The following is a 12,303-nucleotide window of genomic DNA, read 5'->3' as shown; positions in this document are numbered from 1 at the left end:
CAGGATCCTGCTGGGCCCTCCTGGGTACAAAAGCCCCTCCATGTCTCCTGTTTGTTGTTTGCAGAAAAAGGCTTTATTCTCCTAGGCCTTCCTTGAGTTCCAAAGAGCAGGGTCAAATAGTTACTAATTAGGGAAGTGAGAGAATACAGAAAAAAAGGAAAAGCAGTAAAGGAAGAAAAGTAATGATAGTGGAAAAAAAAGAGACCTAGTTTTCCCTCAAGGGATACACCTAACAATCTGATGCCTATCTCCCTGTTGGTCCATAGAAACTAAGAACCCCCTACCCAAATGGAAGAAGGTGACTACATGCTGACCACAAGCACACAGACCCCTGACAGGTTGGAACCATAAAGCTGATGGTTGAGATTCCTGAAAGGTCATGCTGTTACCTCACCACTAACCAATCAGAAGAAAGTCCACAAGTTGAAACCCTCATCCCAAATGTTGCCTTTAAAAACCCTTCCATGAAAGCCACTGGGGGGTTGGGTCTTTTGAACACAAACAGCCCTTTTTCCTTGCTTGTGTCAGTCGCTTGGTCAGTCATGTTCCACTGTTTGCGATCCCATGGACTGTAGCCTGCCAGGCTCCTCTGTCCACAGGATTTTTCAGGCAAGGATACTGGAATGGGTTGCCATTTTCCTCCTCCAGAGGATCTTCCCAACACAGGGATTAAACCCATGTCTCCTGTGTCTCCTGCACTGCAGGATTCTTTACCTGCTGAGCCATCAGGGAAGCCCTTCGCCTTGCTTGGGGCCCTGCAAATAAATATTGCACTCTCCTTTACCACAACCTACTAGTGCCAGTAGGTTGGCTTTGCTACAAGGCAGGCAAGTGGACACAAATTTGGTTCAGTAACAACTTCTCAAAAAATAACTAGAGCTTTACTATTTCCTAGAAGACAAGAAAAAGAAAAAAGCCCTCAATCTGTCAAATTGGATAGACAGGTGAATCAGTTATATTTCTATTCTGAACTCATAGTTCTACGGGCCACACTCTACAATTAGATTATACCAGATAATAAGACATCTCTTCAGTTAGTTTCTGTGACGTAGAGTTTTTAAATTTTTATTTTATATGGAAGTACAGCCAATTAAGAACGTTGTGATAGTTTCAGGTGGACACAAAGGGACTCAGCCATATATATACATGTATTCATTCTCCCCCAAACTCCCCTCCCACCCAGGCTGCCACATAACATTGAGCAGAGTTCCCTGTCAGACAGTATGTTCTGTTGGTTATTCATTTTAAATATAGCAGTGTGTACATGTCCATCCCAAACTCTGTAACTATCCCTGTCCCCCACCCTGGGTAACTAAGTTTGTGAGTCTGTTTCTGCTAAATAAATAAGTTCATTTGTGTCATTTCTTTTTAGATTCCACATATAAGAGACGTCATAGGACATAATAAGAAATACATATTTAGCCTTTGGTTCCTGGTCCAAATCTGAACACTTGGCAGACAGCAACGTGTGCACCTTTTGTTGTAATACTTGATCTCTTGTCCTCAGTTCCTTAAATCACTCCAGAGCCATCAAGGTGAAGATATCTTATTCATAACAAGCCCCCTCTCCCCTATAGCTGGTTCTATGTTAATGAGGTGACTTTTGGAGAGCACCTAAGGATGCTGCTGGCTGCCAGGGGAACGAATTCAAACAGAGAATTAGAACTTTCAGTCCCACTCTGTCCTAGGGGAGAGGAAAGAAGAAAGGGACTGGAGGTTGAATCAATCACCTCTGGCCAACAAAAGTTTAATCAACTGTGACTATGTAATGAAGTCTCCACAAAATTTTAAAAGGATGGATCAGAGAACTCCTGGGTTGGTGAACAGGTAGAGAGTCAGGACAGTGGCACACTCAGAGAGGGCATGGAAACTTTTGAGTCCTTTTCTGATACCTTGCCCTATGCATCTCTTCTATTTTGCAGTTCCTGAGTAATATTCTTTTATAATAAAACAGTAATATAGTACATAAAATGCTTCTCTGAGTTTTCTGAGCCACTTTAGCAAATTAACCAAATCCAAGGATGGCATATGGTGAGAAGCATAGGTGATAACCTAGACTTACAACTGGCTTCTGAAGTGGGAGTGGGAGTCTTGTAGGACTGACTTCTTAACCTATAACCCAAGGAGTGGGTCCTAGGAACCTCTGATTTGTAGCTGGTCATCAGAAGCACAGGTAACAACCTGGGCTCACAATTTTCTTCTCAACTATAGGGCAGTCTTGTGGGACTGAGTCCTTAACCTGTGGAATCTAATACTGTCTCCAGATACATATGTCAGAATCAAGTCAAATTGTAGGACATCCAGCTGATGTCAGAGAATTGCTGATGTGGGGGATGCCCTCCCACATACATACACTCCACACATAGGAATTAGTGACAAAATCTTAAGGTCCCCAAAATGGGAATTCTTATTTGCCTAAATGGTTTATAAACCGTTTTATAAGGAAAATAACAAAAACATATATCAAGCACATAATTTTGAATACTAAATACACACTATGATACTCAAACACAAGACATAAACAGGCTTCCTCAGCTTCGGCTGATCTTTATATAATGGGCACAGCAATTAGGCTGGAGACTACTCAGATATTTTACCTATATTTGTGGTTTCCATGAAGGGACCTTTACTTAGAAGTCCAAGCATTAGCTACCCAGAAGATGCTGTCACTCTGAAAAGGGCAGCTATGGTTCTCCCAGCTTTTTGGCTTGCTTGCTTAACAGCGAGCATTGGGCTTGCAGTTGTTATCATCCAGCAGAGATGGCAGGAATATCATAAGTAGATTCAGGGAAGTAGGAGACACAGAATGTGAGGCTTACTTATGAGGAAAACAGACTATGAAGGAAAAAAGAAGCAAAATTATATTAGTGAACTCTAAAACAAGTGCTATCAGTGCAAAGATAATGTCTATAACTATAGCTATAGGAATTTCTTGTTTATGGTCCTTTAATATTTGCTTACATCACATTTCTCACAAACATGTTAATAAAGTTAATAGGTATATACCTGTCTCTCCACAGAACTCTAAGAACCTAAAACCTTAGAACCTTGTACTTGGTGAAATTAGATAAGGGACACTTTCAGTATGTATGCCAACCCCTAAAAATAGAAAATAATATTAATTTACATAGGTTTTGGTTTAAGTTTTCAATAGATCTTAACACAGGGTAGTAAGTGATCTCTCATTGAAATGCTGTTTTTTGTCTTTGCGTATCTTACTTTCTGTGCTGAAACAAACTGGGGGAATAAAAACCAGAAGTAATAAAAATCTACTAAGAGAAAATGTGCCTCTCTGGATTAGTCTAGTCAAGGTAGAAAATATTTATGTAATATTGCATGTTAATCAGTTCAGTTCAGTTCAGTCGCTCAGTCGTGTCTGACTCTTTGAGACTCCATGAATCGCAGCATACCAGGCCTCCCTGTCCATCACCAACTCCCGAAGTCTACCCAAACCCATGTCCATTGAGTCGGTGATGCCATCCAGCCATCTCATCCTCTGTCATCCCCTTCCCCTCCTACCCCCAATCCTTCCCAGTATTAGGGTCTTTTCCAGTGAGTCAACTCTTCGCATGAGGTGGCCAAAGTATTGGAGTTTCAGCTACAACATCAGTCCTTCCAATGAACACCCAGGACTGGTCTCCTTTAGGATGGACTGGTTGGATCTCCTTGCAGTCCAAGGGACTCTCAAGAGTCTTCTCCAACACCACAGTTCAAAAGCATCAATTCTTCAGTGCTCAGCTTTCTTCACAGTCCAACTCTCACATCCTTACATGACTACTGGAAAAACCATAGCCTTGACTAGATGGACCTTTGTTGGCAAAGTAATATCTCTGCTTTTAAATGTGCTATCTAGGTTGGTCATAACTTTCCTTCCAAGGAGTAAGCATCTTTTAATTTCATGGCTGCAATCACCATCTACAGTGATTTTGGAGCCCCAAAAAATAAAGGCTGACACCGTTTCCACTGTTTCCCCATCTATTTCCCAGGAAGTGATGAGACCAGATGCCATGATCTTAGTTTTCTGAATGTTGAGCTTTAAGTCAACTTTTTAATACTCCTTCACTTTCATCAAGAGACTTTTTGGTTCCTCTTCACTTTCGGCCATAAGAGTGGTGTTGTCTGCATATCTGAGGTTATTGATATTTCTCCCGGCAATCTTGATTCCAGCTTGTGCTTCTTCCAGCCCACCATTTCTCATGATGTACTCTGCATAGAAGTTAAATAAGCAGGGTGACAATATACAGCCTTGACGTACTCCTTTTTTCCTATTTGGAACCAGTCTGTTGTTCCATGTCCAGTTCTAACTGTTGCTTCCTGACCTGCATACAGGTTTCTCAAGAGGTGGGTCAGGTGGTCTGGTATTCCCATCTCTTTCAGAATTTTCCACAGTTTATTGTGATCCATGCAGTTGAAGGCTTTGACGTAGTCAATAAAGCAGAAATAGATGTTTTTCTGGAACTCTCTTGCTTTTTCAATGATCCAGCGGATGTTGGCAATTTGATCTCTGGTTCCTCTGCCTTTTCTAAAACTAGCTTGAACATCTGGAAGTTCACAGTTCACGTATTGCTGAAGCCTGGCTTGGAGAATTTTGAGCACTACTTTACTAGCGTGTGAGATGAGTGCAATTGTGCGGTTGTTCGAGCATTCTTTGGCATTGCCTTTCTTTGGGACTGGAATGAAAACGGACCTTTCCCAGTCCTGTGGCCACTGCTGAGTTTTCCAAATTTGCTGGCATATTGAGTGCAGCACTTTCACAGCATCATCTTTTAGGATTTGAAATAGTTCAACTGGAATTCCATCACCTCCACTAGCTTTGTTCATAGTGATGCTTTTCCTTAGAAAGCATGTTAATCAGAATTAATATAAATCAAGAATTATAAATTGCAGTTGCACTTGAGCTAACTGAATTATTCTGACCATGTCAGAAAAACTATGATTCAATGTTCTCAAGGAAAATCATGGTTTTGATGTTTATAAGTTTGAGAAGTCTATTTTTATCCCACAGAGCCAACTGGCTGATATTAAACCCATCCTAAAGATACCTGTGCATAATGTCATTGATTTAAAATATAGTAAAAAGAGATTTAAACATTATTGAAACACTGAACAGCTTTTAACTATAAAACCTGTCCTTAAGGTACATCTAATATACATAAACCAGATAATGAACATTAGTTAGTGGAAGAGTTATAGTTAACATAGTCAAGCATTTGAATTTTAGGTGTCAGAATTGAAAACAGGGAGAAGACCCCATCATTTTGTGATGACACAGCTCTTTCAATTAGACTGAAAGTAATAATTATTCATACATTGATAGATAACTACATGTTTCAATAGCTAAATTAAGCTTAGAAACACGAACGTGGCACTGAAGTAAATGGACATGGAAAATTTTACTTGTATTGGCTTGGCCAAAAAGCTTGCTCAGGTTTTTCTCTTTGTATTCATTTTTAACTGGAGTGCATTCAGGTTTTTCCACAAGATGTTATAGAAAAACCCAAACAAACTTGTTGGCCAATGCAATATCTTTCTCATTCTTTTCCTCTCAACCTTCTTCACCTCAGTAAAATGGTAACTCTTCTAGTAGTTTAGGGCAAAAACTATGCATTGATAGCTGATGCTGTTCCTACTCTCATCCAAACCTTGAGTAAATTCTGTTGATCTGTCATTGGAATATATCCAGAACATTCTCATTAGCTTTAACCTGGGTCTCCCGCATTGCAGGCAGACTTGTCTGAGACACAGGGAAGCTAGCTTCTTTGCTATCAGCTGTCATTTCCAGCTTTGGACTATTACAACAGTATTTAATCCTAAAGTGTTCATTACTTCCATTGTTCGTCCCTCCACCTATACAACTACTAATAAACAATCACTTAAATCAGACACTGCTTTAGGTACTTAAGTACACAGAATTGTCTCTTTGGCCTTTCCAAAAGGAATGCCTCTTACCCATCCTAAATTTATTGTGATACATTGTTTCAGGACATAACAATCAGGGGACTAAACAGTCAATAATGAGAAAATTAGTGACTCAGTAAGGAATCATTTTCTTTTTTTTTGTTGTTTTTTTTTGTGTTTTTTTTTTTTTTTAGGAATCATTTTCTAAATCAAGATTCCAATGCTTTGCTTCTAAACTGGAAAACCTAACTGATATGTCATTTAAAATATTCTGATAAACCACTGTAAGTAGTGATTTTTGGCATACAACACTGAAGGAATAAAAATTATTAAAACACATTACTGCATAACATTTTTTAATTCCTCTCAAATAAACAAGACATTTTGGCCTTTACATCTCTTAAGTTGAAAAAGAGAAAAAGAATTATGTTGAACTCAGTCAGATTACAGCAATAAATAACACTCATCCATGAAAACTTTACTTAAATGATAAAAAAAAATCCAATCTCTTAAGAAATGTATTTCAATAAAGTATTATTTTTATAATACTCAAAACTGTGACATTTATACTTTGAGCAGATGTATACTAATAACAGCTGTAATGATACAAGGTTTCTTTGAATTGACAATGTTCATAACATTATAATCACAAGATATGCAATGAGTGTAAATACACACACTTTTTATGCTGCAGAAAAGAATGCTAAACAATAAAACTTTCATACCTAAAACCTTACTACCTAACAGTAGAATTCTGTAGGTCAGAATTTCTCAATAGCACAACTATTGACATTTTGGGCTGGTTAATTCTTTGTTGTTGGGAATTGCCTTGTACAGTGTAGGATGTTTTGCAATATTCCTGGCCTCTTCCCACTAGATACCAGTCCCGACTCCTTGGTTATGACACCAAAAATGTTTCCAGAGATTTTCCAATATGCCCTCTCCCCACCAAGAGGCAATATTCCCTAATTTAGTACCACTGCTGCAGGGGACCCATTGATGGATCACCGCCATGTCATGGTGAAGGGGCTTGAGTACCTCAATGAAGCTATGAGCCATGCCATGCAGGGCCACGCAAAACAGATGGGTCATAGTAAAGAGTTCTGACAAAACATGGCCACTAGGGGAAGTAACTGCAACCCACTTCAGTATTCTTGCCACGAGAACCCCATGAAGAGTATGAAAAGGCAAAAAGATATGAAACTGAAAGATGAGTCCCCAGGTCAGAAGGTGTTCAATATGCTTTGGGGGAAGAGTAGAGGGCAATTACTCATGGCTCCAGAAAGAATGAAGATGTTGGGCCAAAGCAGAAACAATGCTCAGTTGTGGATGTGTGTGGCACTGAAACTAAAGTCCGATGCTGTAAAGAACAATATTGTATAGGAACCTGGAATGTTAGGTACTCAATGGACATAAATTTGAGCAAACTGCGAGATAGCGGGCTTCCCTTGTGGCTCAACTGGCAAAGAATCTGCCTGCAATGTGGGAGACCTGGGTGTGATCCTTGGGTTGGGAAGATCCCCTGGAGAAGGGAAGGCTACCCACTCCAGTATTCTGGCCTAGAGAATTCAATGGACTGTATAGTCCATGGGGTTGTTAAAAGTCAGACATGACAGAGAAACTTTCACTTTCACTTCCAAGAGATAGTGGAAGACAGAGGAACCTGGTATACTGCAGTGCATGAGGTCGCAGAGTCAGCCACAACTTAGTGACTGAACAACAACAACAACTATAGGGAATATAATAATGACATAATGTAAAACTTTAATTACCTAAAAGCAAGTTCATTTCTTAAAACTATATGATGGGTATTCCATTCTATTGTTTCCCTCTATTTCTTTACATTGATCACTGATGAAGGCTTTCTTATCTCTCCCTGCTATTCTTTGAAACTCCACACCCAAATGGGTGTATTTTTCCTTTTCTCCTTTGCCTTAAGCTTCTCTTCAAAACAATAGAAAACAATAGAATGGAAAGACTAGAGATCTCTTCAAGAAAATGAGAGATATCAAGGGAACATTTCATGCAAAGATGGGCACCATAAAGGACAGAAATAGTATGGACCTAACAGAAGCAGAAGATATTAAGAAGAAAGGGCGAGAATACACAAAAGAACTGTACAAAAAAGATCTTCATGACCCAGATAACTATAATGGTATGATCACTCACCTAGAGTCAGATGTCCTGGAACACGAAGTCAAGTGGGCCTTATGAAGCATTACTATGAACAAAGCTTGTGGAGGTGATGGAAATCCAGTTGAGCTGTTTCAAATCCCAAAAGATGATACTGTGACAGTGCTGCACTCAATATCCCAACAAATTTGTACAACTCAGCAGTGGCCACAGGACTGGAAAAGGTCAGTTTTCATTCTAATCCCAAAGAAGGGCAATGCCAACGAATGTTCAAACTACCGCACAATTGCACTCATTTCACACACTAGCAGTGTTATGCTCAAAATTCTCCAAGCCAGGCTTCAATAGTACGTGAACTGTGAATTTCCAGATGTTCAAGTTGGATTTCGAAAAGGCAGAAGAACCAGAGGTCAAATTGCCACCATCCACATCATCAAAAAAGCAAGAGAGTTCCAGAAAAAATGTCTACTTCTGCTTTATTGACTACGCCAAAGCCTTTGACTGTGTAGATTACAACAAATTGTGGAAAATTCTTCAAGAGTTGGGAATACCAGACCACCTTACCTGCCTCTTGAGAAATCTGTATTCAGGTCAAGAAGCAACAGTTAGAACTGGGCATGGAACAACAGACTTGCTCCAAATTGGAAAAAGAGTACGTCAAGGCTGTATATTGTTACCATGCTTATTTAATTCATATGCAAAGTACATCATGCAAGATTCCAGGCTGGATGAAGCACAAGCTGGAATCAAGATTTCTGGAAAAAATATCAATAACCTCAGATATGCAGATGACACGACCCTTTTGGCAGAAAGTAAAGAAGAACTAAAGAGCCTCTTGATGAAAATGAAAGAGAGTGAAAAAGTGGGCTTAAAGCTCAACATTCAGAAAACTAAGATCATGGCATCTGGTCTCATCACCTCATGGCAAATAGATGGGGAAACACTAGAAACAGTGAGAGTCTTTTATTTTTTTGGGCTACAAAATTACTGCAGATAGTGACTGCAGCCATGAAATTAAAAGATGCATGCTCCTTGAAAAAAAAGCTATGACCATCCTGGACAGTATATTAAAAAGCAGAGACATTACTTTGCCAACAAAGGTCCGTCTAGTCAAAGCTATGGTTTTTTCAGTATTTGTGTATGGATGTGAGAGTTGGACTATAAAGAAAACTGAGCACTGAAGAATTAATCCTTTTGAACTGTGGTGTTGGAGAAAACTCTTGAGAGTCCCTTGGACTGCAAGGAGATCCAACCAGTCCATCCTAAAGGAAATCAGTCCTGAACATTCATCGGAAGGACTGATGCTAAAGCTGAAACTCCACACTTTGGCCACCTGATGCAAAAACTGACTCATTTGAAAAGACCCTGATGCTGGGAAAGATTGAAGGCAGGAGAAGGGGGACAACAGAGGATGAGATGGCTGGGTGGCATCACCAACTCGATGGACATGAGTCTGAGTAAGCTCCGGGAGTTGGTGATGGACAGGGAAGCCTGGTGTGCTGCTGTCCATAGGATTTTAAAGAGTTGGACAAGACTGAGCGACTGAACTGAACTGAACATGGGTATCAAAATACTATGATGTTTAAACCCATTGCATACATTTAAAAGAGTGAATTATTGTAAAATTACATTTATAATGTACTGGAAATTACATTACTTTTTATTACTTAAACTTATGGGGAAGAACTTTGGATGTTAGCTCACATCCATTAGCCAAAAACATTCACTAGTTTACAGGATAGGTGGGTAATGTACATTCAGTTCAGTTGCTCAGTCGTGTCTCTTTGTGACCTCTTAGGCTTCAGCATGCCAGGCTTCCCTGTCCATTACATTAACCTTCATTTACTGTTTTTTTCCCCAAACCCTAACATGGCACTTCAGAACACGCTGAGTTTATCTCATATAGCTCTATAAGAAAAGTCTTTTTTCTTCCCCCTTGAGAAATGTATTAAGTTCTAGAAGACTTTCTTTCTTTGTAAAAGTCTAGAAAATGTAACTGAAAAGAGTATCAGGGTTTTTATTTTTATTTTTTTAGTGTTTTTAAACAAATGTAAAATATTTAATACAAAGCAAGTATTTTTCAAAATTCAACATATACAGCCTAGAAACAATTTTTTACTTCTACTCTACAAATGATGCCTATACAATTTTCAAAGACGTGGAGGCTGAGAATGGTCTAAGAACTCCAAAGATCTTTTCTATACATAGAAGCAATACTTCCTTAATCCTGTTAGTAATCCCCTAGATAGTCTTGGGTGCCTGCTCAGTCGCTTCAGTCATGTCTAACTCTTTCCGACCCTGTGGACTGCACTGCACCAGGCTCTTCTGTCCATGGGATTCTCCACGCAAGTATACCTGCGTGGGTTTCCATGCCCTCCTCCAGGAATAGTCTTGCATTATACCTCAATTCTCTCAGCTTAATCACTGGCAAAAATTCCAGTGAAATCATTCATTCTAAATAAAAATATAAAAATGTAGTGATTTTATTGTTTTAAAGCAATTCCACATAAATCATCTAGTATTAATTGAACATATCTAAATGACAGGAAGAAAGGATGTTAGGGATAAGAATTTTGCAGTTTAGTAATAACTTGCCCAGTTTACAAATCAGCAGAGATAGCAGCAGAGCTGACATCTCCAGACCAATCACACCAAACTCTCAATGAAATCCTCATTGGAGATATTGTTCATAATTCTACATTTTATGAAGTTATGGGATGCTCTGAAAGTAAGTTAAATCAAGTTACTGCCAAAGGCTTCAAAAAATCCTTAGCTCTATCAAACTTTCACTTTGTACAAACTGGAAGAACTATAACCGCCCAATTTGTCTGTAGTCAATGTAACATCATTTAAAAGTCACTTCTACGCTGAATATATTTTGAATATATTGTACAAGTATGTTTCTTCCCCCCAAAGTTTGAATTCTTATATCACGAAGGTCAAAACACGACTACAACAGTACTTCTCGAGTATAGCTCTTCCTTTCACAAGTAAACAATGTTGAGAACACCACACAGAAACCAGTACAGACTTTTCTCATTAAGCCCTTCTAGAGTTGATTTCTACATGCCAGTGAATGGGTCTCCTAAACACCATTGTTCAATCCCTATCATTAACTCGGTTAAAACCCAGATATTTTAACACCGCATGAGGAATCACTTGTCCATGAGAAAAACTATTTTAATTAATTTAGCGCTAAAACTGAGAAGCATTATAATTGCATATTTCAGCTACTGTAGAGTCTGGGTTCCCTTAAACTTCTACCAAAATAAGGCGCTGGAGCTACAGATTTCCGAGTTATTTTTGCAGTCGTGGGGTGAAGCTGAGCCAAGATGCAGGTGTGGAGCACCAGGCAGCCCGGGTCCCCATGGCTATTGTCACAGCAACGCGTCGCGGCTCTTGGGGCAGGCCTGAGTCCGAGGGTGGGGAAGTGAGGGCCTGCCCGCGCCTAAAGGACCCTCAAGGAAGGCCTTGGGACAGACTCCCCGGAGTTGAACAAAACGCCTTCAGTTGAAGGAAACCGGCTGGGAAAGCTGCCTGGGTGCAAACTAGCTAGCCCCTGCTCCTTCGCAATGGCTAGGGCAGATTTCCCGGCGACGCCAGGCCGCGTCTATTCTCTCTTCATCCTATTTTGCCTTTGTTATCACGATGCCTCCCAGACTTCTCTTTTCTGGTGCCCACTCAGCTTTAATTTAAGACGCCTTCACAGACGTGGCAGATGCCGAAGGTGAAGCCCCTAAACAGTCCCTCCACAACTAACACCTTCTCCCACGTTTTCTTCGCAGGCCCGCCCCCGGAGCGAGCGGCGCGCGGGACCGGGGGAGGCGAGCTCCCGCCGCGGCCTCGCCTCTCCCCGCCCCCGGGCGCGCGCCCCCACGGCGCGTCTCCGTATAAGGCCCGGAGAGCACACCGCCCCGCCTACTCGGCCTCCACCCCGGGCACGTCGTGCGGAGGGCAGGGGCTTGCAATAGGCTTCTGCGGCTCCTTTATTTTTTTCCCCCTAAGGGGACTGTTTCCACAATGGCAAAAAAACAGGTTCCAGTAAAAGGCAACAATCAGAAAAGAATAACTGTTACGAAAAGTATTAAATAATTTCACTACAGGAGCTCGCGAGTTTACCCCGCCTCCAAAAGCTCGAGTTCCGCCCCGCGGAGCAACCCTCCCCGCCACCCCAAAGCCGCCCCCGGGAGCCCACGCTGACGCTGTCTCGGCAGCGCGCTAGCTCCGCCCCGCCAGCCCCGCCCCCCTGCCCCCTCGCCCTCCCTCAGGAGA

The 12,303-nt window shown here is 40.9% G+C and overlaps 1 long non-coding RNA gene across 1 annotated transcript; it reads right to left on the bottom strand.

Moving 5' to 3' along the window:
* Nucleotides 1–1,049: 1,049 nt before the first annotated feature.
* LOC139034787 (uncharacterized) lies at nucleotides 1,050–12,222 on the bottom strand. Its single transcript, XR_011487339.1, has 2 exons — nucleotides 8,068–12,222; nucleotides 1,050–2,835 (listed from the first exon to the last, which is right to left on the bottom strand). It is a non-coding gene; the product is annotated as an uncharacterized lncRNA (long non-coding RNA).
* Between the last annotated feature and the right edge of the window lie 81 nt (nucleotides 12,223–12,303).

Source organism: Odocoileus virginianus, chromosome 4, assembly GCF_023699985.2.
Source record: "Odocoileus virginianus isolate 20LAN1187 ecotype Illinois chromosome 4, Ovbor_1.2, whole genome shotgun sequence".
NCBI classification, from domain to species: Eukaryota; Metazoa; Chordata; class Mammalia; order Artiodactyla; family Cervidae; genus Odocoileus; species Odocoileus virginianus.
The sequence above is the reverse complement of the archived record's forward strand: the minus strand, read 5'-3'. Positions and strand labels throughout refer to the sequence as shown.